Raw genomic sequence first — 27339 nt, forward strand, 5'->3', positions numbered from 1 at the left:
AGGAGGAACTATATTAAAGGGTCACAGCACTGGGAAGTTTGAGAGCCTCTGTGATGTACATGTATCCTGTAGCTACTGTAAGTTCCGGGACAGTCGTGTCTAAGACATTTTATGGATCGCAGAATGAATGGTTGGGGCATATTGATGTATGAGAAAAATACCCATCTGTGTGTGTTCAGAAAACCAAGAAGAAACAACAGATATGTGGTCAGAATATCTTTCCTGAGTATGTTCTCTTTCCTCAAACTCTTTCATGGTTCCACTCAGCACAGAGTATAGAATCTATTCTTTCAGAATTGACAGAGGAATTCCCAGACAGAGATCGGAGATCATGGCGTCTATGCTTACTGAACTCAGAGCATCCACATCTCTTTAGCTTCTACCAACAACTGTTTAGTCTCACTGTGGTTCCTGGTGCACCTCACGCTTGTTCTTCCATGGTTTCTCCTGTGGGACTCTATTCTCCTGAAAATACTCCCTGAAGACAAATCCACTTCGCCCACAAGCCCTTACCTTCCTGGTACTGTCAGGGATGGAGCAGCGGTACAAGAATAGGCCACACACAAATCTTTAATTACCTTGGAGTTACTATATGAGTCAACAGTAAATGCATTCGTGAGGATCCTAAATGAACAGAATATTTTTATGACAAAAAAAGTTGACCTGTGTGTACAACTTTAGGTTTCATAGGCCTGGCAGGACAAAGCACCAGTTACAGACATATTTAGCTGCGTGTGTCCATTGGTGGGCTGGCAGCGATCCAGCAAGGAATAAAGTCATCCAGAATTTTAAAGCTTTTAAAATGAAAATTGTTAAGCTTTTGAGACCGAGTTTTGCCATATGCCTCTGACTAGCTTCTAACTCATTTCCATGTAGGCCAGCATATCCTCAAACCTGTAGCGATCTTTCTGCCTCCCCAGTGCTTAGAACTACTACAGGTGAATGCCACTCTGCCCAGCTCTATGAAATGGTATTGAAGCTCTTATTTTTTTTTTAAAGTTCTAATTACATTTCACATAACTTATGTTAAATCTATTAAAACAATCCAATAAAGTATTAGTTTTATTTTTCAATTTAAGTTAAGTTCATCTTTTATATTATATTTTATATTATATAGTATTATTACATATAACATAATTTTATTATATAACATTATAATATATTATTTTAAAAGGCGAAAATAAGTTCAAAATACAAAGTTTGTGACTAGTAAAAATTTGAATACTAATTATTTAAATGAGCTGGGACTAAAACTTCTTGAAAGTTGAATGCTATTAAATATTTTATTAAAATACAACTGTAATTCCAGCAGTTCACAGCCACATAGTTATCGATGTGTAGAATAGCAACATACTTCATATGTTTAATCTACAGAAATATGCATTTAAATATACACATATCTGAAAATTATAAAATGAGACTTAGCCCTTTCTAAAAAAGATTTATTTGTATTTTATGTGTCTGGGTTTTTTGACTCTGTGTGTATATGCACCACATGTGTGCAGTGCTTAGAGAAGCCAGAAGAGGGCAGTAGCTCTCCTAGAATCGGAGTTAAAGATGGTTGTGAGCAGCCTCATGGGTACTGAGAATCAAACCCAGTTCTTTTACAAGAGTATCGAGTGCCCCCAACTGCAGAGCCATCTCTCCAGTCTCACTCCTTAGCATTCATATACAGATGTGAACAGTTTTGGGAACTCACATAATGGCCACAAAGAGAAGAGTTTGGACTGACTGGAGTGTCCTGTGCTATATTATTCCAGAATCTTCCAGCTTCTGTCATTTTAAGAGACGAATTTGGCAAATTAATAACCATCCATTTACTTTCATACTGAACACTTCAACCAGTGAGACCCCAGCTGATTACAAGCTGATATTCTCTAACACCGGCAGCAGCACCTCTCTGAACCTTGGTCCTTTCAGTTTATAGGCAAGCATATAAAGTAACGCTTCCCTGGGAGGGTGTGGGGCATAGGCTTGGGGTGGCAGGCTGTGCTGAACCACACTGTGTGCCAACACCAGTGACCATGTGACCTTTCATAGACTTGCTTTTCCAAATCTGCGACACACAGCACACTCTGAAGCAGAAGGCCAAGCACAGAGTTTCCCTCTGCCGGGGTCTAAGGGCCAGGCCCTGTTCTAGGCTCTCGGAATAGAGAAAGTAAGGTACTGCTTGTTGCCTGGGGCAATTTACAAAATCTCCTGTTCGCACCACTTGTTCACAGGTCCACCTTTCCAGGTGCTGGCTGGGGAGGCATTTCCTCTTCACCATCTTCACTTGCTTCCCCAGAGTTTCTAGCTAGCAGATAGTCAGTGAACAGTTGACTGGGGGTGGGGGGAGGTTACAAAACACCACCTAAAAGTTCTCAGGATCTGCCTTCCAGTGGCACTCCTCTTCGACACCTCCCCCCCCAACAAACAGATGATATCGCTTCATTTGCATTCTTGTGAATTCAGTTTAGAAAAGAAAAACACAGGATTCATTTATGCATAATCTAGTTGTCATTTCTGTGTGCGATGCGTACATGTATGTGGGTCCATGGACAGTCTGTGTGGAGGGCAGAAGTGGATGTCGGTTGTCTTTCTCTGTTGCTTTCCATCGTATTTATTGAGACAGGGTCATTGAACCTGGAGGTTATTGATCTGGCCTGGCTGACTGGCCAGTGAGCTCACTCGTACCCAGCCTCCATCCCTGCCCCACCCTCCCAGCCAGCGAGTTACGCTCCTGCCTGGCTGAGTCCTAGGGATGAAGCTGAGGTCCTCGAACTGGCGTGGCAGGCATTTTACTGAGCAGAGCAGTCTCCCCAGCCCTTCCGATTGCCTTTTTTGAGGGTAATTGGAGTTGAGAAGGAATCCGCAGAAGACAAGCAGACAGTAGGGAAAGGTTAAGGAAGAGAACGGCAGAGCACTCGGGACCTGAAGTTGCATTTCTGGAGCCTCTGGGACGGCTCGCGCAGGGAGGCACAAGGTGGATTCTGTACAAAAACGGAAGAGAGGCCTCTGAGGCCTGGAGCTGGGGGTCCCTGCCCAAGGACAATGGGGGTCACCCCAGGAAGTAGAACGTTGAAAAGTGGCTTGGGGCTTCAGGTGGTACTGTGTTTAAAAAACACATAAGGCGGTGGCCATTTAGAATAGAAACCTGGAAAAGAAAAATGTCTGTAAAACCAACACGTTTCAAAGGACAGAGGATGGAGATTCTCGAAGTTTCTAGAGAGCAGGTGCTAATATTATTAAACATAATTATAAATGTTTAGTGAGTGCTTACTGTGTGCCAGAGCGTGCGAAGTGCATCATGCTATTAGCATTTAATCTACATAATAACCCCTGACGTAGGCACTGTAATCACTCCTTACAGGTGGAGACGAAACAGAGAGGGCAGGTGACTGAGCCAAGGATGTTCAGCTGGCAACTAGAAGAGGTAAGATTTGAACTCAAGATAGCCCGTTTCCACAGTGCATCTCTTTTAACCTCAAAGCTGCTTTGTCTTTCTGAAGAAGGTTGCCATCATTTTCTTAGTAGACATAAGCACGTTCATGAGCTCTTTCAAAGGCCTTTTCTCGGTGCAGATGTAATTCCCTAGTGGCTCCTTAACCTGCTCAAGTAAAAGTTATAGCAAGAGGCTCTTTATTAGAAAAACAAAAACAAGAAACAAAACAAAAACCCTTTGAATGGGGAGCAGGATACTAAAACCTAAATTCAAAGCTGAATCAAACGCCTCTTATTTGAAAAATAAAGTTGCGACTGGACATAAACTTCAAAGACAAAGCTCTCAAATGACTATGGATTTTAAAATTCATTTAAAAAAGAAATATAAAATAACATCTTAGCATAAGTGGCCTATGAAAAAGTATGGTAGAGACAGATGCTCATAAAAACTCCCTCTCTGTCCACTACTAGGCACTTGTAACCAGGAACCAGCTAATCGCCTTGCCAGGGACTGTGTATCCCACAATGCCTTGCAGTAAGGTATGTGAGTCGTGGTTTAGAGAAACTGCACATCAGGATAGAGATAAATACAATGGTCCAGAGGTTACAGGATCACAGAACAAAGGGATCCCTGAATGTATGGATGGAGGAGAGCTCCCTTGACAACTTGAATTTATTCCCAGGAATATATAGATCTATTTGATATGGTAATCTTCCTAAGGCAATGCAATATAATTTTCTTTATCCACTCGCATGTTATGAGACTGACACTTCTTCTGACACAGTGACAAGTGCACCATGGTACTTGTTAGGCCCGTGTCTGCATCAGCTCTCCCACGACTATCAGTAGACAGACCTTCATATCGACGGGGCAAACGCTTCATCGGCCACTACTAAGGGGAGGTAGCAGATACCATGGGGGCTCACCTGCTTCCTCACACCCACACCACCACTTTGGTGTACACGAAGAAGCTGCTTTCACCATGGTGCCTGTATCTCTTTGGCCTCTGAGGCTCGCACTTCAGATTGTGTGGCAGGCCAGACGTGGCCTCGTACACTGCACAGTCCTCAGCTAGCGATAGGAATTGTGGTGGTTCCTGGAGGAGGCTGGTACCAAGTTATGAGATCCCAGAACGCATGCTTCTTCCTAATTCCACAGTGCATACAGCAGAAGTTGGCAGACATTGTGAATCAGAGCTCCCCCGCCCTCTCTCAGAGCTAGCTGTTAAATATTGACCAGTGTGTGCTGGCTCTGTTATCCCGATGGTGAGATAATTCAGGGGTGTGTTCTACAATGCCTTCCAGCCACCCCCCCTCTCTCTCTACACACACACACACACACACACACACACACACACGCACGCACATTTTTCTTTTAAATCCAAGCAGGATTAAGCTACAGTCACCCATGGTGGTGGCCATCTTGGACAGTGAGCTTTTCTTAGCTCTCTTCTCTGCCCTTGTTCTCTACTCTGCTGTCACTTTCTGTCCCTTGACAAGAATCCTGTATCACAGTCTGCATTTGGGAGAGCTCACTGCAGGAGAAGAGACAGTAATCTATAAAGTCACAGTTATAAAAAGTGCATACACAAAGCCATCTAACAAATACAAGCTCTTCTGATGACCAGACAGGTAATTAACTACAGAATGATTGCTAACTAGCCAGAGATTAGAATATTGCACTTAAAATTCAGTTCTTATAAATATGTGAATTGCCTTCAATGGCTTTTAATTTTTATTATTTTGAATACTTACATGATACATTAAAATGGAAGTCTCTAGTCTTTGCCCCATCCAAACAGATAACGCATACTCTGGCAAGATGTCAACCTCCATGTGTCATTTGGCTGGAAGATGGGGACTTCTAAAGGCTTTGAGGTCTCTGGTGAGCTTTGCTTATTGGTCCTGGTCTGCGTTAACAACTCTGTTATTTGTTTTTAAATACTGTGTTGACTTTGTATTTTGTCATGTTTGTAAAGTGACACGTGCCAGGATCCCATGATGCTGTAATGAGACGGATTCCTTAGGAAGTGTTGCCACAAACACAACATTGCAAAGATAAAAGGCAGAGTGTGGAGAGATTTGCTCTACAAAAAATGGTTCTTTAGGATACCTTTATGGTGAAATTATAATAATTTCACTTTCTTGTGTTTAATAGTAAGTGACATACGCTATTGTTTGGATCCTCACAGTCTTATATCTTAAAGGCTTGGTCCCCAGCCTGCTTGTAGTGCTTCTGAGAGAGGATGAACCCTTTAAGAAGGAAGTTAGGTCTTTGTTCCCACAAATACTACCTTTGTAGGGGATATTGGGATCCTTCTGCGTTTGCTTCCTGTCACCATCAGGTGAAAAGGCCTCCCCAGCACAAACAGGGTAGTAGCCATGGATCGAAACCTCTGAAAATGCAAGTGGAAACAGATCCTTTCTGGTATTCCCTGAATGTGTCCAGTACTTTGTCCTAGCAGTGGAGAGGCAAGAGATACAAAGTCTCAGCAGTTACCAGCTGCGAAGAGGTTGAGGGAAAACAAAACATCAGTTGCAAAGAAAAGGCAACAACATGATTTAGCAAGGAAAGCATCACCCAAGACCGAGGCTCAGCAGGTGGGGCCACCAGGGCAGTGAGACCTGGAACATTCAGGCCTCCGTGTTCTCACTACACCTTCCAAAGTCTGGGCACTGAGCTAGACGTACGCTCATTTCAGCACTGTTCAGCACTGTCGTTTTAGGGAAATCTGTCAACATGAACAAAGGCCCACATTTTAACTACAAACCACAATTCACTCGTCCGGTCTGAATCTCCCATCTGAATCTTTCAGGGCCTGGACAGGCGAAGACACCTAGTCCCCCGTTTCCCTGCTAGCTTCACTCTGAGTGAAACCCAGAAAAGAAGGCTTTCATTTGGGAACCAAAAGGGGGCGACAGGGTGTTCGAAAGTTTTCAGTATCAGAGAAATTCCTAATCCGATTGGATTTTGAGACCCCAGGCTGATCTCAAAGTTGAAATAGAGCCCAAGCCAAACTTGAGTTTCTAATCTTCCTGGCTTGACAGGACTGAATCAGTACATTTTTACAATTGCATTTAACTGGTGTGTGTGTGTGTGTGTGTGTGTGTGTGTGCACGTTTGCCTATGTGACACAGTGCACATGTGGAGGCGAGAAGACAACATGTAGAACAAGGGTTTTGCCTACCAAGTGTGTTCCACGGCCTGAATTGAAGTCCTCAAGCTTGCTGACAAGCTCCATTGAACTGTCCCACACCTAGCTTTTTAAAACCAATTATTTATTTTGTTTGTGTGTATGTAAGTATGTGTGGTCTATGTGTGTGGGACTTACGTGTGTATGTGTGCAAGTCTGTGTGCACATGAAGGCCAGAGGAGGATATCTTGTGTCCTGTGATTGCCCTCTACTTTACTCACTTGAGACAGGCTTTCTTACTGAGTGAACCTAAAATTAGGCTGGTAACCAGTAAGCATCCTCCTGTCTCAGCCCCGTACCCCAGCACTGGGGCAATAGCTGCTTGAGTGACCATACCCATATCTTTCTGTGGGTTCTGGGGACATGAATTTGAGCATGTATAACAAGTGTTCTTAACTGCTGGGCCATGTCCCCAGACCCTTCTCTGCCATTTTAAGATACAAGATCTTTCTCTGTAGCCTGACAGGCTGCATAGGAACTCTTGGCGAGCCTCTGATCTTAGCTGAGTGCTGGAATTGCAGATGGACAACCATGCCTGGATTAAAAAAATAATAATGATTTCCAAGATGGGAAGCAAACCAGTCATTGAAACAGCAGCTCTAAAACTCAAGTTCTCTTTGCAGAGTTCTCTCTCCCACTTCACACATACTTCTGACCATTGAGGATTGCAGCTGCTGCAGTCGGTGATGTCATGGTGCCGCTGGGCTATGTTGTAATAGATTATTTCGTGATGTCACATCGGTGAGCTCCATTCGTGCCTCAGTGAATCAAGTGGAGAAAGGCACCCACTTTTTGCAATGAGCCTCTACATGCATGTATACCCATGTGCATCCACATCTCACACACTTGGAAACACACATCTATATACCCCAACACAGAGATACATAAAAAAAATATAAACATTGGACCCAGTAGAGGAGCCTTGGAAATTTCTTTTTAAGATTATTCTAAACCACTTTTGAGATCTCAGAGGTTCCTAACATGAGATCTGGGTGTTTCCATGACTGTAGCTACCGTTTGTAGTTAACCTATGAAAAATAACTATTTCTCCTGAAGTTCGTGTTAACCATGGTCAAGTTCCTATTTTAGGTTCCACGCCTCAGGGTGGTGAGGAACTCAAGTTCAGTTATGCTAACTGCCGGGTACACAGCAGAGTGTTTCTAGCATCTGTGTGGTCAAAGTATAATAATGTTGCTTTTTAGATGTTCCTGTCTTAGGACTTGCGCTCTCCCAGGGGTCAAGGGAGAAGATAGCCTCAGCTTTGCTCACTCGGAACCCCCAGCCGGGACCTGTCTCAGTTGCTTCCCTCGTCCATAGTTGAAGCCCATGAGTGCTCTGTAGTTGGGGCTTATGGATGATGAACCTGTCATACAGAATCCGTTGGAACCTGCTCAGATGGGTGAGGAGCTCCATTTCTGCGTGCTAGCAACAAGTTTCTTTAGTCAGCTTTCCATTGCTGTTAAAAAAAAATGCATGTTCTAATTAGCTTTTAAAGAGGAAAGGTTTGCTATGGGGACACATTGCTTTTGCACTTGGGGAAGTGTGCCTGATGACAGTCAGCCGTAGGGAAAGAAAGTCTGGCAGAGGAAACTTCAGATCTCATGACCAGGAAGCAAGAGAGGAGGAAGGGGCCAGGATGTGTGGACCTTTTGGGGGAACATTCAACATTCAACCTCTGATAAACTACCTTCTCAGACTTGCCCTCTCCCACCCCACACGATGTTGAGAAGTGATTTAAAACAAGGCTTATTGCCCACATAAACACTATACTGCCTATTTTTATCATTTTTTCTTATTTACTGTTAAGATGGGAAAGCCCTTCTTGATTTTTTTAATAATCATTTATTGGATATAAATCATATATATTGGATGGCTTATACATTTGGAAAATATCAAGTTTCTCATTCCAAGATGGTTTCCTCGACCCATGTAAAGACTTGATAGAATTTTAACTAAATGTTTCTAGTCTCAGAGTTTCTTAAAAGCCAGTGTGGTGGTACTGAGGGACTTGTGTCCTTCGAGACACACAAAAAGTTGACATAGATCCCCTAATGACTGAGGAGGGACAGGGAGGGACAGGTTCTTTTTTTTGTTGTTGTTGTTTTGTTTTGTTTTTGTATTAAAATTTTACTCTGCAGGGGACTAATGCTGACTTTACATTTAATCAATTAGAGAAGAAGTTACATATAGAAGCTTACAAGTGAAAATAGGCATCTATGTATGTATGTGCTCCATAGTCCCCATAACGCAATTTTCTAAAACTGTATGCCTATGCCTATATCATTATAAATTATAAATTAGTCTTGTCTCTGTATGCACAGTTTGTATACCCACCTGGAACATATTCCAAAGAGTCTGTTACTAAGGAATGTACTCAGTTCAAGTTTGAACAATTGAAGTGGAATAATCATAGATAGAATAATTATCTTAAAGGTCCTGAGAGTTTAAAACAACAATACTACGAAGAGAGAGCTGGCCCAAGAACAGACTTGAGGAAGAAGGAAAAATCCACAGCCACTACAGAGAGCCTTTTGTTCACCAGAGTTGACTCAGACAATTCCAGAAAGGGGCACCTTGCTGATTATGGCTGTCCCAGAAGGAAGCAGCCAGGACATCTCCATATGGAGGGAAAGATGGCTTTTATGTAGAACCAAAATGAAAGACTTTGCTTGTAGAGTCAACTGTAATAAGGGTACGTATGAAATGAAATAGGTTAGAAGTGTTTCTCTCTCTCTCTCTCTCTCTCTCTCTCTCTCTCTCACACACACACACACACACACACACACACACGTATGTCAAATAATCATGATGAAAGAAAGTTGGAGGACTCACACTTCCTGATATCAAGTCTCACTCCGAGGTGACAGTAATCAAGGCAGTGTGGCACTGATATAAAAACAGGAAACAGACCTAAGGAATGGACTGAGACTCTAGAAACCAGGCTTCACATCAGAATTAATTCACTTTTGACAGGGATCCTAAGAGAATTCAATGGAGAGAGACTTTTTTTTCCATAAATGATTCTAGAACAACTGGATAGTAACATGCAAAAAGATAAAGCCATATTTCTAGCCGCAGAGGTTGACTCCAGTGGACCAAAGACCTAAGCATAAGAGGAAAAGAAATATAGCCCCCAAGTGGGGCTACATCTTGATATTAGATGTGGCAATGATTTCTTAAATATGACACCTGAAACACCAGCAATAAAGGAAAAAAATGGTAAGTTGGATTGCACTAAAAAACATAAAAACCTGTGTTTCAAAGGATGCCATCTGGGAACAGAAGAACACCGATAAGGAACTCATTTCCAGACCACAGAGGGTTTGTATGGTGTAATAATAAAGAAACAAAAGCTCGATTTAAAAATGAGCAAGGGGTTCAAATGGACACCTCTCCAAAGATGATATGCCAGTGGTCCATAATTGTATGAAAAGGTGACACAAATCACTAACCATTAACACAGTGGTTCTCAGCCTCCCTAATGCTGCAACCCTTTAATACAGTTCCTCACATTCTGGTGACCCCAAACCATAAAATTATTTTTGTTGCTACTTCATAACTGCAATTTTGCTACTGTTGTGAATTGTAATGTAAATATCTGCGTTTTCCAATGGTCTTAAGTGACCCCTCTGAAAGCACCATTTGACCCCCTAAGGTGCCGTGACCCACAGGTTAAAATACTGCACTAAGGAAATGTCACAAAGCGGCACTATATGCTCACTATAATACATATAATGAACAACAAAAATAGCAGAGGAACATATATAGGAAATGTGCCATAGGCATGAAATCCGATTTTATTCAGCCATGAAATTTTTGGCAGACAAATGGTTGCAGCTGGAGATTCTCATTTTAAGTGAATTAAGTCAAACTAAGAAAGAGTAATATTGTTTTCTCTCACTTTTGGATCTTAGATTGTATACAGACAAATAGAATCATAAAACACATAGAATAAGTAAAACTTCTTAGAGAGACAAGGCACTGACAAGCAAGGGAGGTGACTGAAAAGGAAGAGTGGAGTAATGTGGGAAAGAGGGTCAGTACACGGTATAAATGTATAAAAATGGCTTTTTAATACCCGAAATGGTCACAAGAAATATACACCGAGAAAAGAGGTAATAAGAAATGTTTGTGATAGAAAAAAAAGTTGCTGGTCATGAATGTAGAAGCATGGGCCGGGGGAAGCGCTTGCCATACGCGTGTGAGGACATGAGTTTGAATCCTTGGAGCCTGTGGAAAGCTGAATCTATCCTGATCATGGTCTATCTCTGAGGGCAGAAACTCGAGCTGGAGCACAGGAAGGAACTGAGTAGAGACCAGAGAGGACCCTCCTTACTGGCTTGCTCTCAGGATTTGCTCAGCCTGCTTTTTTATACTCTTCAGGAGCGCCTGCCACAGTGGACTGAGTCCTCCCACATCAATTATCAATTAAGATACTACCCCACAGACTTTCTTTCTTTTTTTTTTTTTCCCCACAGACTTTCTTACAGGCCAATTTTAAGGAAGCATTTCCTCAATTGAGGTTCCTTTTGCCCAGATGATCCTAGCTTGTGTCAAGTTGACAAAGCAAACAAAACAAATAAACAAAGAAAACAAACAGAACCAATCACAAAAAGCATCACAATGTTCATCCTACTTTCTGAGCAACTGAAGAGTTTTTTGTTTGTGTAATTTTTAAGTGCCTTCAGTTTCCTTATAATTTTATAGATTTTATTTATTTATTTATTTATTTATTTATTTATTTATTTATTTTTAGGCAGGGTCTTATGTAGCTGAAGCTGGCCTTAAACTCCTGATCCTCTGCTGCCATTTCCAAGTCTGGGATTACTGACATGTGCAACCAAACCTGTCAAACTTTATAGGTGTATCATAATGACAGTCAAGAAGATGTTTTTTTTTAAAATGATTTTTCCTAGTTTTTAAAGAATCATCCTCTCATATTTACTTAATGAGATATAAATTTAGCAGATGACTTTACTTAAACATAATTTTTCTTTTTTTCTTTCCTTTTGTGGGGGGCAGAATCTTATGTGTAACCTACCCAGGTTGTCCTTAGTAACCCAAGTTGCTCTTATAGCCACAATCTTTATGCTTCAGCCTTCTGAGTTCTATCAAATTGCCTCTGTCTCTCTGTCCCATGTCTTTCTGTCTGTCTGTCTCAGCCTCTGTCTCTTTGTCTCTCTATCTTCTGTGTGTATGTATGTGTATGTATTTGTGTTTTTTTGTGTATGTGTATTTGTGTGTATATGTATATGTGTATATATGTATGTGTGTATGTGTATTTGTGTATGTGTGTATATATGCATGTGTATATGTGTATATATGTATGTGTATATGTATGATGTATGTATATTTGTGTACGTGTGTATATGTGTATATGTATATGTGTATATATGTATGTGTGTATGTGTATTTGTGTATGTGTGTATATATGCATGTGTATATGTGTATATATGTATGTGTATATGTATGATGTATGTATATTTGTGTACGTGTGTATATGTGTATATGTATATGTGTATATGTGTGTATGTGTAAGTATGTGTGTGTATGTGTGTGTTTATGTGTGTATATTTGTGTGCATGTGTGTGTACATATGAATGTGTGTATGTATATGTGTATGTATGTGTGTATGTATGCGTATATGTGTATATATGTATTAGTGTATGTGTGTATGTATGTGTGTGTTTATGTGTGTATATTTGTGTGTATATGTGTGTATTATATGTATATATGTGTGTGTATGTATTAGTGTATGTGTGTATATGTGTGTGGTGTTTTTATCTATACCTGCATTTTTATCAGTTTATGGATAACATTTGGACTGCTTTCACCTCTTGGTTATTATAGATAACGCTGCTGTGAACATCCATGGTAAGATTTCGTGTGAAGGTGCCTTGTAACTTAGAGGAGAAATTGGTGGGTCACATACTGACTCTATGTTTAATGTTTTAAAACTCTGCCAATCGAGTTTCTAAAATGGCCCCAGCATTTTACATCCCCAAAGGCACTGTGTGAGAGCTCCAAATGCTGCCCACTCACGGCCGCTAGTCATTTGGATTACTCTCTTCATGAGTATGAGGTTTTTATTGTGATATGTGGTTATATTTTTCTAATGGCTAATGATACTTTTCCACATACCCATTGCCACCCGCTTATCTTCTTTGAAGAAATAGCTATTGCCAGCTTTCGTTCAATGTAGTTCCGTACATTTGTACAACGAATCTGTAAATCGTTCTTTCTGGGTACAATATCCACAGCTTCTATCCCTCCTCCAGTATTATGCTTGAAATTGCCTTTTGGCTCTTCTCTCTAAGTCCCTGGTGCAGTGGACTGTGCCTCAGTAGTGCAACCCCCCCCCCAACACACACACACAGCAACCCCCCCTCCCCCACGGCAGTGTCTTGCTGGCCTCTGCTGTGCCCAGGGGCTTCAGGACTTCTTGACCCTCCCCCGCTCCCTGAGGTAAACCTTATTGCACATTCCTGTGAGGCTCAGCTGGTGGCTTGCATTTAGCTCTGAGCCTGAGAAAAGCGCAGCTCCCCAGAGGGGCACAGATTCCTCAGCTCTCCTCTGTCTTGGGGCCTAGATTTACAGACCGGTCTAATTTGAGTTCACACCTCGCTTGCCCAGATCACACCTCTTGTTCCCCTGAGAGGATTAAGCTCCACCCCTGGGATTTATACCCTGGTGTCCACCCTGCTCACTGTAATTGTTTTTCCCTTGGCATTCTGTATTTAAAATTTCTTCTTATTCTGTGAAACTAGGTTACCTTCCCCTCCCTCCCTCCCTCCCTCCCTCCCTCCCTCCTTTCCTTCCTTTCCTTTCCCTCTTCCTCCCTTCCTGTCTTTGCTTTTTCTTTTTGAGACAGTCTCCCTCTACAGCTTAGACCGGTCCAGGACTTGAGGTTATCCTCCTGCCCTCAACCTCCTGAGTGCTGAGGTTACAGGTGTGCATCACCAATGGCTGGGTTAACATTGCTTTTATCCTGTCTGGGGAGATGGCTCAGTCATAAAGTTATCACAGGAGTATGAGGACCTCAGTCTGGATCCCAGCATGCCTCTGAAACCCAGGCATGGCAGCCCACAGCTGCGATCCCAGCTCTGGGGGAACAAAGGCCAGGGGATCTCTGGGGCTTGCTGGCCAACCAGCCTGGTCAGTGGATGAGCTCCAGGGTCAGTGAGAGAATTTGTCTTTTAAAATAAGGTGAAGAAACAATTGAGGGGATACTAGATGTCAACTTTGGTCCCCACACAGGTGCACAGATGGCACCCACATACATACTCACCCCTCCTTTGCACCCCTAGACACCCAGAGATGCAAATTCTTGCAACCTTACTTTTTGAGGGAAAATGATCTGATGGTTCTAGAGAATTATGGAGAAGGCAGTAGTGATCACATTTTAGCACATATCAGAATCAGCTGAAGACTTCTTGAAAAACAGACCCAAGCTCTTCTGGATGCTTTTGATCTGTAGAGACAGGATGATATCCGAGAACTTGTTTCTTTGAGACATTCCAGGGGTGGTACTGTTTATCCCGAGACCATACTTGGAGAACATTTATACAGAGCAGCAGTTCTCAGCCGGGGAGTCACGACCCCTTTGACAAACCTCTATCTCCAAAAATATTTACATTATGATTCATACCCATAGCAAAAGAGTTCTGAAGTAGCTAGCAGCAAAAATAATTTTGTGGTTGGGGGTCACCACAACATGAGGAACTGTGTTAAAGGGTCACAGTATTAGGGAGGTTGAGGACCACTGATACAGAGAAACCAGTAGATTTTTGCTTTGGGATGTTAGGTACCCCCCCCCTCCCCACTTACTTAACAAGGTTTTGCCTGCTTTTCACCTTTTATACTAGCACATCAAGTGGTAGGCTCCATTTTGGTATTCAATATAAAATATGTTGACTTTCATTTTACTGCCATTTTGTATACTCCCATCCTTCAGGAGTCCTCTTTCTGTTTTGATGTCACTCATGGAATTCATCTAATATGGTGGTACCTTTTGTAACCTTGCCTCTCGGGAAATTGATTTTGTGCTTAAAATTGTTGGTGAGGAAGCTGATGAGGGAATCAGTTTGGTCATTGCTAAGTCTAGTGGAAAGCTCTGAAATCTCTTTGTTTGGTTTCAGTAACCAGACTGATACTAGATCATAATGGTGGCAAGTCTTCTTTTTCTACTTGAGAATTACATCCTTAATTCCATCTCTCCTAAAAATAACCATCCCAAAGGATAGTTGGCTGGTCTTTATGCTATCAACTAATAGGATGTGATAGTTGGATAGAAGGGTCAAATGCTAGCATTTTCAGAAAACGAGTGGAGGTACTAGCTGTATTCAACATGGGGTTATAACCAATGGAGAAGCAGCATGGGCTATTGAAGTCAAATGCTCAACCATAGATGCTCCATTGTTGGCTATAGATGAAGCATATCCTTGTGCAACCAGGACTGACTTTTCCTGGTAAATTCCTTTCCTGAAGTGTCTCAGTTAGGGTTTTACTGCTGTGAACAGACACCATGACCGAAGCAACTCTTATAAGGACAACATTTAATTGGGGCTGACTTACAGGTTCAGAGGTTTGGTCCATTATCATCAAGGCAGGAAGCATGGCAACATCCAGGCAGGCATGGTGCAGGAGGAGCTGAGAGTTCTGTATCTTCATCTGAAGGCTGCTAGCAGAAGACTGACTTCCAGGCAGCTAGGGTGAGGGTCTTAAAGCCAGTACCCACAGTGACACACCTACTCCAACAGGGCCACACCCTCCAATAGTGCCACTCCCTGGGCCCAGCATATACAAACCATCACATTAAGGCAGAAAGAAGACCTTGGAGGCCTGGATTCATCACTGCCTGCTCTCTTGTTTCACATGTCCTGAGGAATAAGTACCTAGAAGAGTGGCAGGAGCTACAGAATCTTAGCCCCACTGTGTCAGAATCTGCTCTCGACTTACCTGGTTCTATCATGTTAGAGCCCCAGAATTGCAGGATTCTCTGTGTGAAGATGCAGTTGGGTGAGACAGGTGACCCTCTGAAGGGGTCACTTAACCTCTCAGCAGCAGAGCTCCTCTGTCTTCTCTGCTTTTTAAGATGAATGTCTTTAGAGCTGGAGAGATGGTTTAGAGCAGTGGCTTTTGACCTTCCTAATGCTGCAACCCTTTAACACAGTTCCTCATGTTGTGGTCACCCTAACCATAAAGTTATTTTCCTTGCTACTTCAGAACTGTACTTTTGCTACTGTCATGAATACACCATAATGTACATTTCTGATATTTCTGGTGGATTTAGATGACCTCCATGAAAGGATCACTTGATTCCCAATGGGGTTGCCAACCCACAGGTTGAGAAACACTGACTTAAAGGTTAAGAGCATTGAATGCTCTTCCAAGGGACCTAGGTTTGATTCCTAGCACCCACATGGCAGGTTACAACTGTAACTCCAGTCCTAGGGGTTCCAATGCCCTCCTCTAGCCTTCATGGACACTGTGTAAATAGGATACACAAACATACATGCAGACAAAAGACCAGTGTTAGCATTCCTTCTAGGCTCCACCCCAAAGTTACCTGGCAATAGCCAGGTAAGCCTGACTCCCTACAAAAGGGCTGCTTGCTCCTTCTCACTCTCTTGCTCTCTTACCCTCTTCCTTCTCTGCCCCTTCTCTCCCATTCCCCTCCCCCTTCACTTGTGCATGGCCTGCTTCTCTCTCTCTCTCTCTCTCTCTCTCTCTCTCTCTCTCTCTCTCCCTCTCTCTCTCTCTCTGTCTCTCCTACACCTTCATCCCCCCGCCTCCCCATGCCCTAAATAAACTCTATTCTATACTATTCCCGTGTGGTTGGTACTTCATGGGCCCACAGAGGCATCCCCTTCCCTGGAACCATACCATACCTTTACTAACTATATCCCTGGCTTCTCTTTTTCTTTTTTGTTTTTTATAGAACACAACAGCCAGTACACATAAAATAAAAATAAGTATGAAAAAAGAGAGGTGAATATTGGAACAGACTGAGATATGGGTGAATGTTAAATGATCTTGCAGTTTCAATAGCTTGACGAAACATAGCCGTCCTGGAAGTGAAACTTTACACCCTGTGTTAACAACATCTTAACCCAGGTTTGTACAGAGGAAACCCACTATTTGTCTATTCGCCCATGTTTCTTACTTTTTCTTATTTTCAGTTATTATCTTTTCTAACAGACACATAGGCTACAGTTGCGATGTGGTCTCCAGAGCGTGAGCACGGACTCTCTGTGGGCTTTACTCTCTCAGGAGAGGAAGCACAGGCCCCCACGAGCCGCCTCGTATCTCTCTTCTTTCATCTTAGAACCTGAAGGGGCAGGATCCTCACTTGGAGCCTGAAGCTATCCATGGCCGTTTCTCCCTTGTGCTGGCTAAACAACAGACTGAGGTCTGAAGGGGAAGGGAAGTCGGAATATTTTTGTTAATGGGGAGAAGTCCAGTTCTATTTCAAGTATATTAAATTTTCGCTGTGTGTTTAGTGATTTTGGTTAAATTCTTCCATGTACCCAGTTTTCAATTTTTTTTCCTTCTGGGGTTTGGAGAGTCGACTCAGTGGTTACAATCGTTTGTTGCTCTTGTAGAGGACTAGAGTCTAGTAGGGAGTCCACCAAGAGGGCAGCTCACCACTACCTGGAACTCTAGCTTAGAAGCTCTGATAGCTTCTTCTTCCCCAACACCCTCTCTGTCTCTCTCTGTCTCTCTGTCTCTGTCTTTCTCTCCCTTACACACACACACACTCACACACAATTAAAAAAAATCTCTTTCTTTCACCCAACAGCCATTCAACAATACCTACTGAGAGCACTTATGTAGGTGCTCAGCGTAAACCTGGTCTGTGTTCCAAAGGCCTTTACAGACTAGCAGGGGAGACACACATTTGAAACAACAAATACAACACGGAAAGAGAATTGTCATCACCCAGACACTATGGGAGCCGGTGGGCATGAAGCCTTTGACCAGCTGGTGAGCTGGTTAGCTTGGGGACCATTTACTGGGGTCCCAGGTTCGGGTGATAGTATCTGCCTGGACGGAAACCCTTTCTTTACTCTTTTGTAATTGTGTGGCTTCGGATAAATCAAGAGACCACCTGGCCTCCGATGTCATCAGCTGAGGAAGGGACATAATAAAAAGGCCATTACTAGGATCAAACAAGTTAATGTGCTGGGAGCGCCAGAATTACTAATATCTAGCAGTTAACGTGAATGTTAACTATGGTTATTCCCTCTTATTTTCAAATGACTACAGAGGGAGATCTACACTTAATCCATGTGGGGTAGGAAGAATATTAAAAATAGAATTCCTATGTGTTTTCCTTATTTTCTTCTATTCCTATTGTGTTTTAGAATTTATCTATGATATTTATAGTTTTCTTATTTATATATTTTTATTTAAAAACATCTTAAATGTTATATTTATTATTATTATTATTATTATTATTATTATTATTATTTGTGTATGTTTTCAGGTTATACACATGCAGGGTATGAACAACTTTGTGGATTTGGTTCTCTCCTTCTATCTTTACATGGGTTCTGAGCATTGAACCCAGGCCATAAGGCTCTCTCAACAAGCACCTTAACCAGTTGACCCAACTCGTCAGTCCTGGTTTCTTAATGGCTGAATGTGTGTAGAGTTATTTCTTTTATTGGCAAAGCATTTAAAGAAACTTAAACATGATTGCATTACAGGTATACATGACACGGGAAAGTCATGAGGTTTACAGTTTACAAAGCACCCCCATGGATAGAGCAAACATATGAAGTGTCTGCATTTGCCTCTGGTCCTCAGGACATCCACATGGACAGAATGTCACGGTGAGGGCCTATGCCTACCAGCATCCGCCCTACATATCCCCTCCAGGCCTCTCCCAGGGGAGCTGGCTCCTGTTTCCCCCACCTGTGCTCTAACACCGGACTCTCAGCTGTGTCGTAGTGTGAGACACAAGATAGAAACCGTGGCAATTTGAGTCGTCCGTATCATTGCCCAACACTTTCTCCAGAGTGACTGCTAACGAATGATCTTTTTTGGATGCTGACTTTTCTGGCAGACAAGAAAGCCCTCTGAGAAAGCCTATAAAAACATTTACCATACAGAGCAATCTGTCTCCTCTGCTTGATTCCTTTTCAGATTTTTCTCATGTAAAAGAAGCTAACACAACAACAGCCGCTCAGCTACAAGTTAGGAAAACAACGCTATCATCTCGCCTGGGCTGTTGATGGCTCTTACTTAAGGCAATTTACAAATTCATGAAGGATTTCCCTTCACACATTCACACTTGGTGCAGCTTTTGAATCCTTGCTGAGAATTTGAAGATTAATTTATGTAAACAGAAAGGAGACCCAGGTTTGCTGGAAATTCCATAAGCTCACTTCATATCTAATTAGAGTTCCGTAGAAAATCTGCTCATTATAAAAAAAGCAGAGAATTCTAGCTCTGAGGAGAGGTTATCGTTGTTTTCTCACTGGACAGAAAAATAACAGGGCCTGGTGGTAATTAGCAGGCTGCTTGGGGATAGGCGAATGCTTTCCTGCCCTTAGCTTTAAAAAGTACCCATTCCTTCACAGAAGCTCAGTTTTTCCTAAATTAAGCTAGCTTCATAATAATAATAATAATAATAATAATAATAATAATAATAATAATAATAATAATAATAATATTGACAAAGTCTCATGAAGTGCAGACTGGCCACAAATTTTCTACATAGCAGAAGATGACCTTGAACTTCTGATCCTCCTGCCTCCACTCCTGAATTGCTGAGATTACAGGTGCTTTCTGTCAAGCCTGGTTTGTGTGGTGCTGGAGACTAAATTCCAGGCTTCGGTGTGCCAGGCAAGCACTACACTATCTGAGCCACATCCGTAGCCCTGCGTCTCATGGTTTATTTTATTTTAGAAACAGGGCCTTCCCCCCTTCCCCCTTGACATAATCTTTTTATTAATGATTTGGGAATCTCATACAATGTACCCGGATCACACTCACTTCTTAGTCCTCCCAGTCCAACCCTGCTACCCTTACATCCTCCTCTAGAAAAGGATGAAAAAATACACCGGGTCCAGTTCAATGTGTGTTGCCCATACTCACTGGAGCATGGTCAAACTCCCAGTGGCCAGCCCCTTGAGTCCTTTCCGGTCCCACCCCTGACTCCCACCAGATGCCATCAAGTGTGAAGAGCTACATGTCAGCATCTTTATCACAGTGCTTAGGAACTCTCTTCAATGGCTTCCTGTCCTGACTGTTACTTTTGTGGGGAGGGGGAGGGGGAGGGGGGCGGTGGTGTTGGCCCAGGGATACTATGTAGCCTTGGCTGTCCTGCAAGTAGCTGCGAATATCTGTCTAGCCTTGACCTCATAGAGCTCCAGAGAAACTGTCCTAACATATAACTCTTCCTTGGGAACCAACTGAGCCCTGCTGTAGGCTGGTCGTCACTTCTCTTCCTCTGTTATTTTTCTGGTTACAAAACAAATGTGTGCATGCTGACCTCACGAGCCTTTCGTGTTGCTGTGTGGGCCCACGAGCTGATGCTGAGGAAGGATTTTTAAAGATAGAACGCACGGATTATTAATTGTGGTACGATTATTTACATAATTTGAGACAGGTTCTTATTAATGAAAGTAAATCTTCCTCAAGTTTTTTTTTTTTTTTTTTTAAGATTGTGTCTATGTCAACGTGATTTAGTCTTTTAATAAAAGCAAGTATTATGACAGGCAGGTTGACTAGTGAATGAAGCACGTCTTACCTTGTATGTTTAATTGACAGGTTCATCCCAGACTTCCACATGTGTGTAACGTGCTCATAACAATCACTGTCTTGACTTGAAGAGGATTGTGCTGGCTTTTGTCATTTTTGTATAGTTTTGAAGAGTCACATTTTTTTCCTCTCCTTGAACACAATTAAGAAAAGTGTGGGCGCTTAATTTGATACTTCCAGATTTGGTGAGTTTTACCCTTTCAAAGTGAAGGAATTTCTGTAAGAATCCCAGAGTTCTGCAACGCCTGGGCACCGCTTACTAATTTCTACTGATTGAGTGAACATACTCCCTGGGGGAGTGAACACATTCCCTGGGCATTTTCTCTGTACTGGCCATGGTATGGGCAATGCACATCAGGGCTTCTCAAAGCTTCGTCTCAGGACCAGCAGCTTCATCAGCTTCTAGGAACTTCCTATGAAGGTAACTTCTCAGGCTCTGTTAACTGATGGATAACTCAGGTAAGGGCCCCAGCAATCTGTTTTGACAAACACTGAGGGAGACTATTCTGTTGTCTAGAGTTTGTGAGCCATGCTCTGGAGGACTCACGGTCGGCATAGAGTGCAGGCGGTTTACTCCGTCCTCGTCGTAGCCTTAGTTTTGGTACATTCTGCCAATGCACACATGCCATATAACTGAGTCTGACTACTCATTATATCATTGTGCATTCCATGTTTAGTTTGAGAAACACTTCTGTGCGATCCCTTTCAACTCTGCTGCAGAAGCAGGTCCTGAAGCTGCGCTGGGAATGGCAGATTCTCCCACCTGAATCCACGTTTCCTTGGATGCCCTATAAGGCTCAAGCTGTCTGAGCGAAGCTAAAGCCCACACCTGGGTGGGTGACTATCAAAGGCAGAAGAAGGGGCTGTGAGCTTTGAAGAACAGCATCATGGGGGCTTGCTGGAGCATGGGCGGAAGCTCTTGGTTGGGCTGTGGTCTTTTTGTTCTGGGCCTTTGATGCATGAATTTTAGCTGGGTACAGCCATTGGAGCGCTCCACCCATGCTCTGCCTCCTCCAATAAACGAGATAGCCTCTTCCAGACACCATGGCGTTACGGTCACATCTAACAGTAAGCAACTACAGTTTTTGTTCTCCACCAGGGAAGCAATAATGTAGCAGCTAGATGGTAGCATTCTGTGAGTCTCGCAGGGAAACCCAGACATTTGGATTTCTTGAGAGTAAAGCATGGAGTTACTGAGTGAGGATACTCAGCTGGTCCTCAGGTCTGTCTGTGGGTTCCAGAAGTAGGATGGCCTTGGTCTTAATGACAGATGCTCTAGTGTTCTGTGAGCGAAGATGTCCTAAAGTATGAAGTGTGCGACTCAGGGAGTCCAGCCAACAACTCTACTGTGTTGTGAAATGTGACAGGCAAGTGGCTTGTCCTGGGTTGTATAGTATCTATAGGGTCGTCAGCCTTGGGGCTGTCATTCTCTGAGTTAATTCCAATTGTGGGGTTGTAAGTGAAGAGGATGAGAAGTCCACTTCTCGTTGCCATGGAATCAAGAGCTGGCTTCATGGGTGGGTGTACCCAACAGCATCTGCTAAGCAGCTGACTGACCTGTAAGTCCTGAGTGGTAGGGAGTAAGAGGGGAGTTCAGTAAGCTTTCTCTGAACATCCGTGATAGCAACTTCCTGAAGCTTCCCTCTTCCTGTAGGTACCCTATTCCTACATAGTTCCTGGCTTCTGCACTTTGAGGCAGCTTCTTCTTGGGTACTTTCATAATACAGCTCTGGGCCTAGGTACCTATTGCTCCTCATGCCTCTGAGCTCATTCTAGAGTTCAAGGACCCTCAAAAGGGGCCACAAAGAGTCCTTCTGGGTGCTTTCCCCATTACCTTCTCATCCTATCAGTCAGAAGGAAGATCATAATTGGAGGTCTATTGTTTACCAAGGTACTAGATGAGGTGCTGCCTATCGCCCTGACAGAGGAGACTGAATCCACTGATGCTTCTGAAACCATCGTGATGGAATGTTCCAGCACTCAAGACAAACATGATATAGTGCTGCTGTTTGAGTCCGTGTCCTATGCTCAATCACCTCTGTTTCACTTGCCTTATGTCCAGGAGCCCTTTATCCCTGACGAAGAACAGCTGATCTTAAGCCAGAATCACCAGAATGTGGGTTGTGGCTGGTCTTATCTCCCTGCAGAGAAGCTCTGTCACCTGGAGGATGAAAAGGTGAATCTTCACAGAGCTTCGTGGGGCCAGTGAATTGTGGGACTCAAGACTTTTGGCTTCCCTTACTGTCAGGGGATCTGTCTGGTCGTGAATGTGAGCTCCTTCACTCCAATTTTGAATGCTATAAAGTATAAAAGGAAGCCCTGCTTTTATTTCATTTTGGGTTATCATGGAGTAGCACTAAATGTTCAACTCTTTGGGCATATCTCCTTTTGAGTCAAAGAAGCCAGCAAAGGTGGGGCTAAGGTAATCCACAATAACATAGTGTCCCACGCCTTTCCCCAGTGTGTGTGTGTGTGTGTGTGTGTGTGTGTGTGTGTGTGTGTGTGTGTGTGTATGTGTGTTTAACTATAGTTTTTGGTTATATAGTTTAACCTCCAGGTTTGGTTTGGTTTGTTTCATTTTGAGACAGGGCCTCCCTGTGTAGCTCTGGCTGTCCTGAACCTTACTATGTAGAACAGGTTGGCCTTGAACTCACAAAAACCCACCTACCTCTGCTTCAACTAACTAAAGGAATGAGCCACCAAGAACATTCTGAAGTCCTAATCTGGAGGTTTCTCCCATGCACCTAGATTTCTTTCCTACTCCCGCTTGGCCTGTCTGCTGTAGCCATGACTACAATAGATTCCACTGTTGTCATTTGTTCTGCAGAGGAAGGCACCCGCTTGCTCCTGGCTCTCTCAGGTCTGCAGTCCCATCAAGGTCCGTCTTTGCTCCTTGATGATCCAGGATGATGAACACAAGGTGAACGTGCCCTGTGTTAATGCTTCCCTAATAGAGATGTGTGGCTGCTCCTGAGATACCCTGGAGCCTCAGGGATTTGACATTCATTTATGTCTTAGGAGTCAATTAAGGGTCTTGTCTCCAGAGCTCTTTGGTGGTAGGTGAGGGGATTTGGTTTCCACTTTCCAAAGCACAATAAAAATGGAGTTGCAGGAGTCACCTCTCCAAGGACACTCCCTTTATGGACAGAGCCCCTGTATTGTGTTCTCAGACATTGGAATCACTGAGGGACTGGACCCATTGGGTATCCAGCTGTCTGAGTGATCTGACATGGATTGTCTAGGGAGGCTAGGTTAAATGCCATCGTTGAGGACACTTAGGGGAAGCAAAACTGAATGAATGTTTTCATCTCTAGGCTGGGCTGAAACTATACTGTTAAATGGTGCTCTGTTTTGGATTCTTTTAGTCTGTCCTGCTAGTCTCCTCACCATAAGTTTGGGGCTGATTGGAAGCTGATCTAGCCTTGAACGGCAGGTCCCTTTAGCCCAGTATTCCTGGCCTCCGGTGTGAGTGAAAACTCTGTTGAAAAGGGTATTGTGTCACAGACTAGGCATGAGTGTAGGGCACTAAGGCCCTTGCTGCCTTTAGACTAGTGTGTGTGTGTGTGTGTGTGTGTGTGTGTGTGTGTGTGTTTTGTCTCATGGGAGGGTTAGGTCTCACTGTTTAAAAGACACTTCCTGCCAAATGACATTAACTTAATGGAGATGAGCTTTTTTTATTACCTCCAATAAAATGCTATGCTATTACTTGAGAGTCTCTTATTTTGTATTCTCGACCTCCTTTCTTTGATCAGCAAGACGTGTGAGTATATGTTAGGTTTCAAGTCTTAATTGTCAAGACTCATGAAAAAGAGGGTGATATATCTTTGCCTATTCAAGCATCCATTTGACTTTTTAAAAAATTTTTACTATTTTCTGTGTTCTATTCCCTACCTCTCTTCCAACCTTTATTCCACCCTAATTCCTTTGAGCCCCCTCAACACTAAGTAGGAGAGAAAGAAGGTTAAAGGGGAAAGGGGGCTGGGCTACTCTCTGCTGAGTACAGTTGTCAGGTTCCTTGGGACAAGTCAGGATATCTCCACCTCTTGTCTCTTTGCTTCTTTGCTTATGGCTACTTGACAAACCTCAACGGACAGCAACCAGGAGCCACCTTTTCTCTTTGGAGCACCTCCCACCTGTGTCTGGGCTCTGGCATTTACATGTTCTCCAGAGTTTCCAGAGTTAAATTATCTATAGCTGGCAAGATCATGCCTCTCCTAGAGCAAGAGGCAGTCACAGTTAGTGGCTGTAGGCAAACGAAACAGCCCTATACCCCACACCTGAGACTAAAATGAAAACCTATTCACAAAATGTAAGTGGGTTTTTAAAGGAATCAAAACTCTTACTACATCCACTCAAATGACTTCTGGAATGGCTAAAAAATAGACAGAGAAAAGGACTTCAGTGTGGTCTTCATACCAAAAGTACCCTTCAGTTTCGGTGTAGAAGAGAGACACTTTGTACCTTCCAAAATTATATGTCCTCTGTCTCCTCAACGGGAGGGGAAGAGCCCACTAGGGGCGTTAGAAATCTCAGAATTGCCTTGTAACACTCTTAGTGGATGATCATAACTCTGTACCTGTGTGGGTTGGTGGTGGAGTGAGAGCTGGTTTTACAGAAGGTCTTTGGGTGGTGCTTCTCTTTGGCTCTGTCTCAGTAGAAGCTGGAGTTTCTAAAGTAGACAGTGATACCCAAGCTTCTGTCAGTCCTAAGTGATTTTTTTTTTTTTGGTAGTGGTTTCAAAGGGAGAGGGGAAGAGGGGACATGTGTGGAATTCTGAAAACCACAATGGGAGCCAGTGTCTGTGTGGGTTATACGGACCGACATCAAGTCAACAGGCAGGTGCCTTCATCTTCTGTGGGCCCTGTTTTGTTCAGTATGTGTCTACAATCCAAGTTCTGATAGATTTAGAGTAGTCGTTTGGTTTAGGTTTCAATAGCATCATCTATAGTATGAACCGCATGAAAAGCCTACTGTTGAGAGGTAACTCTGTCTCTGGAGGCTGACTTGGGATAGTGTCAGGTCTGACATGCCTATGACACTGCTCTCTTGCCTGTAGCTCTTCAACAAGGTGTCAATGGGGACATTTCAAAAGTCTAACACTCAAATTTCTATAGTGATAGTATTTGGCTGTGCTAGTGTTATATTTAAAGACTTCAACAATACAATTGATTGGCTTCTTTATTGTTAGACACTCAAATGGGAGTTTAAAGTCCCGGGGTGTTAAATGTTTGAATTCATCATATCTTCACGTAGAAGGAATTCTGAAGCAGAAATAGTAGACCTAGAGTTGTTACAGTTGTGAGTTGGCCTGGCCCCACTACTGACCTTCTCTCTAAAGATTGCTATGTAATATTCCCTTCAAGGGTGAGTCCCCATTTTCTCTACAGGAGAACTTACTCTGATGAGGAAAACAGCATCACGTCGTTCCAAGTTGCATCTTTCTAAAAAGAATTGGAATATTGCTTTTTTTGTTGTTTGTTTTGTTTTGCAACACAGGGTCTCTCTGTGTTGCCTTGGCCGTCCTGGAACTCACTCTGTAGACCAGGCTGGCCTTGAACTCAGAGGCTCTCTGCTTCTGCCTCCCAAGTGCTGGGATCAAAGGCACGTGCCACCACTGCCTATTGAGAATTTAAGTATTTCTTGTCTCTCTGAATTCTTTTGAGTTTCTTACTGAGTCTCCTCTTTTGATTTATAAAACTCTTAATGAGAAAAAATGTGGCACATTACATTTGTAGGGCATTTCTTGATTGTTAATTGATGTAGGAAGGCCAGCCCACTATGGGCGACACTCTCCCTTATGCAGGTGCTCCTGGACTGCATAAATGGGTAGCAAGCAATTAAGCAAAGTTCCTCCATGGTTTCTGTCTTGAGTTCCTGCCTTGACTTACTTCAAGAATGGACCTGAAAGTGTATCATAGTTTTTTGTCAGATTGAGACATACCTGAGAATAGAGAATCTCAACTGAGGAATTGTTTCCATCCGATTGGCCAGTGGATGTGTTTCTGGGCTCTGCTTCAGTTTCTGCCTCCAGGTTCCCGTCTTCAGCCCATACAGTGGTTTTTCAGTGATGGATTGTAATCTGTAAGCCAAATAAGCCCCTTTTCTCTTTGTGTCAGTCTTGGTCAATATTCTATCACAAAAGTAACAAGCAAATTAGGGCCAAGCGTAAGATAAAGTGCCTCCTCCCCAAATCGCCTTTGGTCAGAATGTTGTCGCAGCAACAGGAAGCAAACCAGAACAGACTCAGTCTCACGTGTGAGGAGACAGGCTTTATGCTTTGGATCACTCCTCAAAGAAGCTGAGGTCTGAGTGACAAGCAGCTATCGATCCAAGCAGAAAAGAAGCCTGGGGTGAATGACACACTACCCACAGAGCTAGTGTTGCTAGGGAGAATTGCGACTGTTGGCCAGGGATGGGGGTGCTAGGCTGCTGAGAGGGTGAAAGGAGTGATTTTCCAAATGCAAGCAGGTGTGAGTTTGAGGTGGAGGGAGACGGATGAGTGCAGGTAAACCCTGGGAAGAGAACTCTTCTGGGCAGAGCCAACAGCGCTGTGTTTGTTCAAATAGTTCGTCGCTTATATTCACTAAAGAGATTGCGTTAGTGACATACTCCAAGAGATTGATTCTTTGTAGGGATTGATCTAAGAGGCCCTGAGGATCTCCACGATGCTGAACTCATATGTACCCCAAGGCCTTGTTATTGTACCAGTAAGTAAACTGACACTATCCATAAAGACTCTTAACTGAAAAACTATACAAATACCTATCATCAATAGGTATGTATTTAATAATAGTAATAGTAATAATAATAATAATAATAATAATGTATTTTCATCAATGGGCATGGGATGAGAATAAAAAAAATGACTGTTCACAGTAGAAGAGAATCCCACAGACATGATTCAGGGGAAGAAGGCAGACATGGGACAGAAGGGACCTGTGTGACCTGACAT

At 43.0% G+C, this 27339-nt stretch overlaps 1 long non-coding RNA gene across 1 annotated transcript; it reads left to right on the top strand.

The window, feature by feature from the left end:
• Positions 1–1178: 1178 nt before the first annotated feature.
• On the top strand, positions 1179–17926 carry LOC102553935 (uncharacterized). The gene is made up of 4 exons (XR_001836582.3): positions 1179–8016; positions 9051–9309; positions 16558–16733; positions 16818–17926. It is a non-coding gene; the product is annotated as an uncharacterized LOC102553935 (long non-coding RNA).
• Positions 17927–27339: the final 9413 nt, after the last annotated feature.

Source organism: Rattus norvegicus, chromosome 2 (genome assembly GCF_036323735.1).
Source record: "Rattus norvegicus strain BN/NHsdMcwi chromosome 2, GRCr8, whole genome shotgun sequence".
Taxonomy (NCBI): Eukaryota; Metazoa; Chordata; class Mammalia; order Rodentia; family Muridae; genus Rattus; species Rattus norvegicus.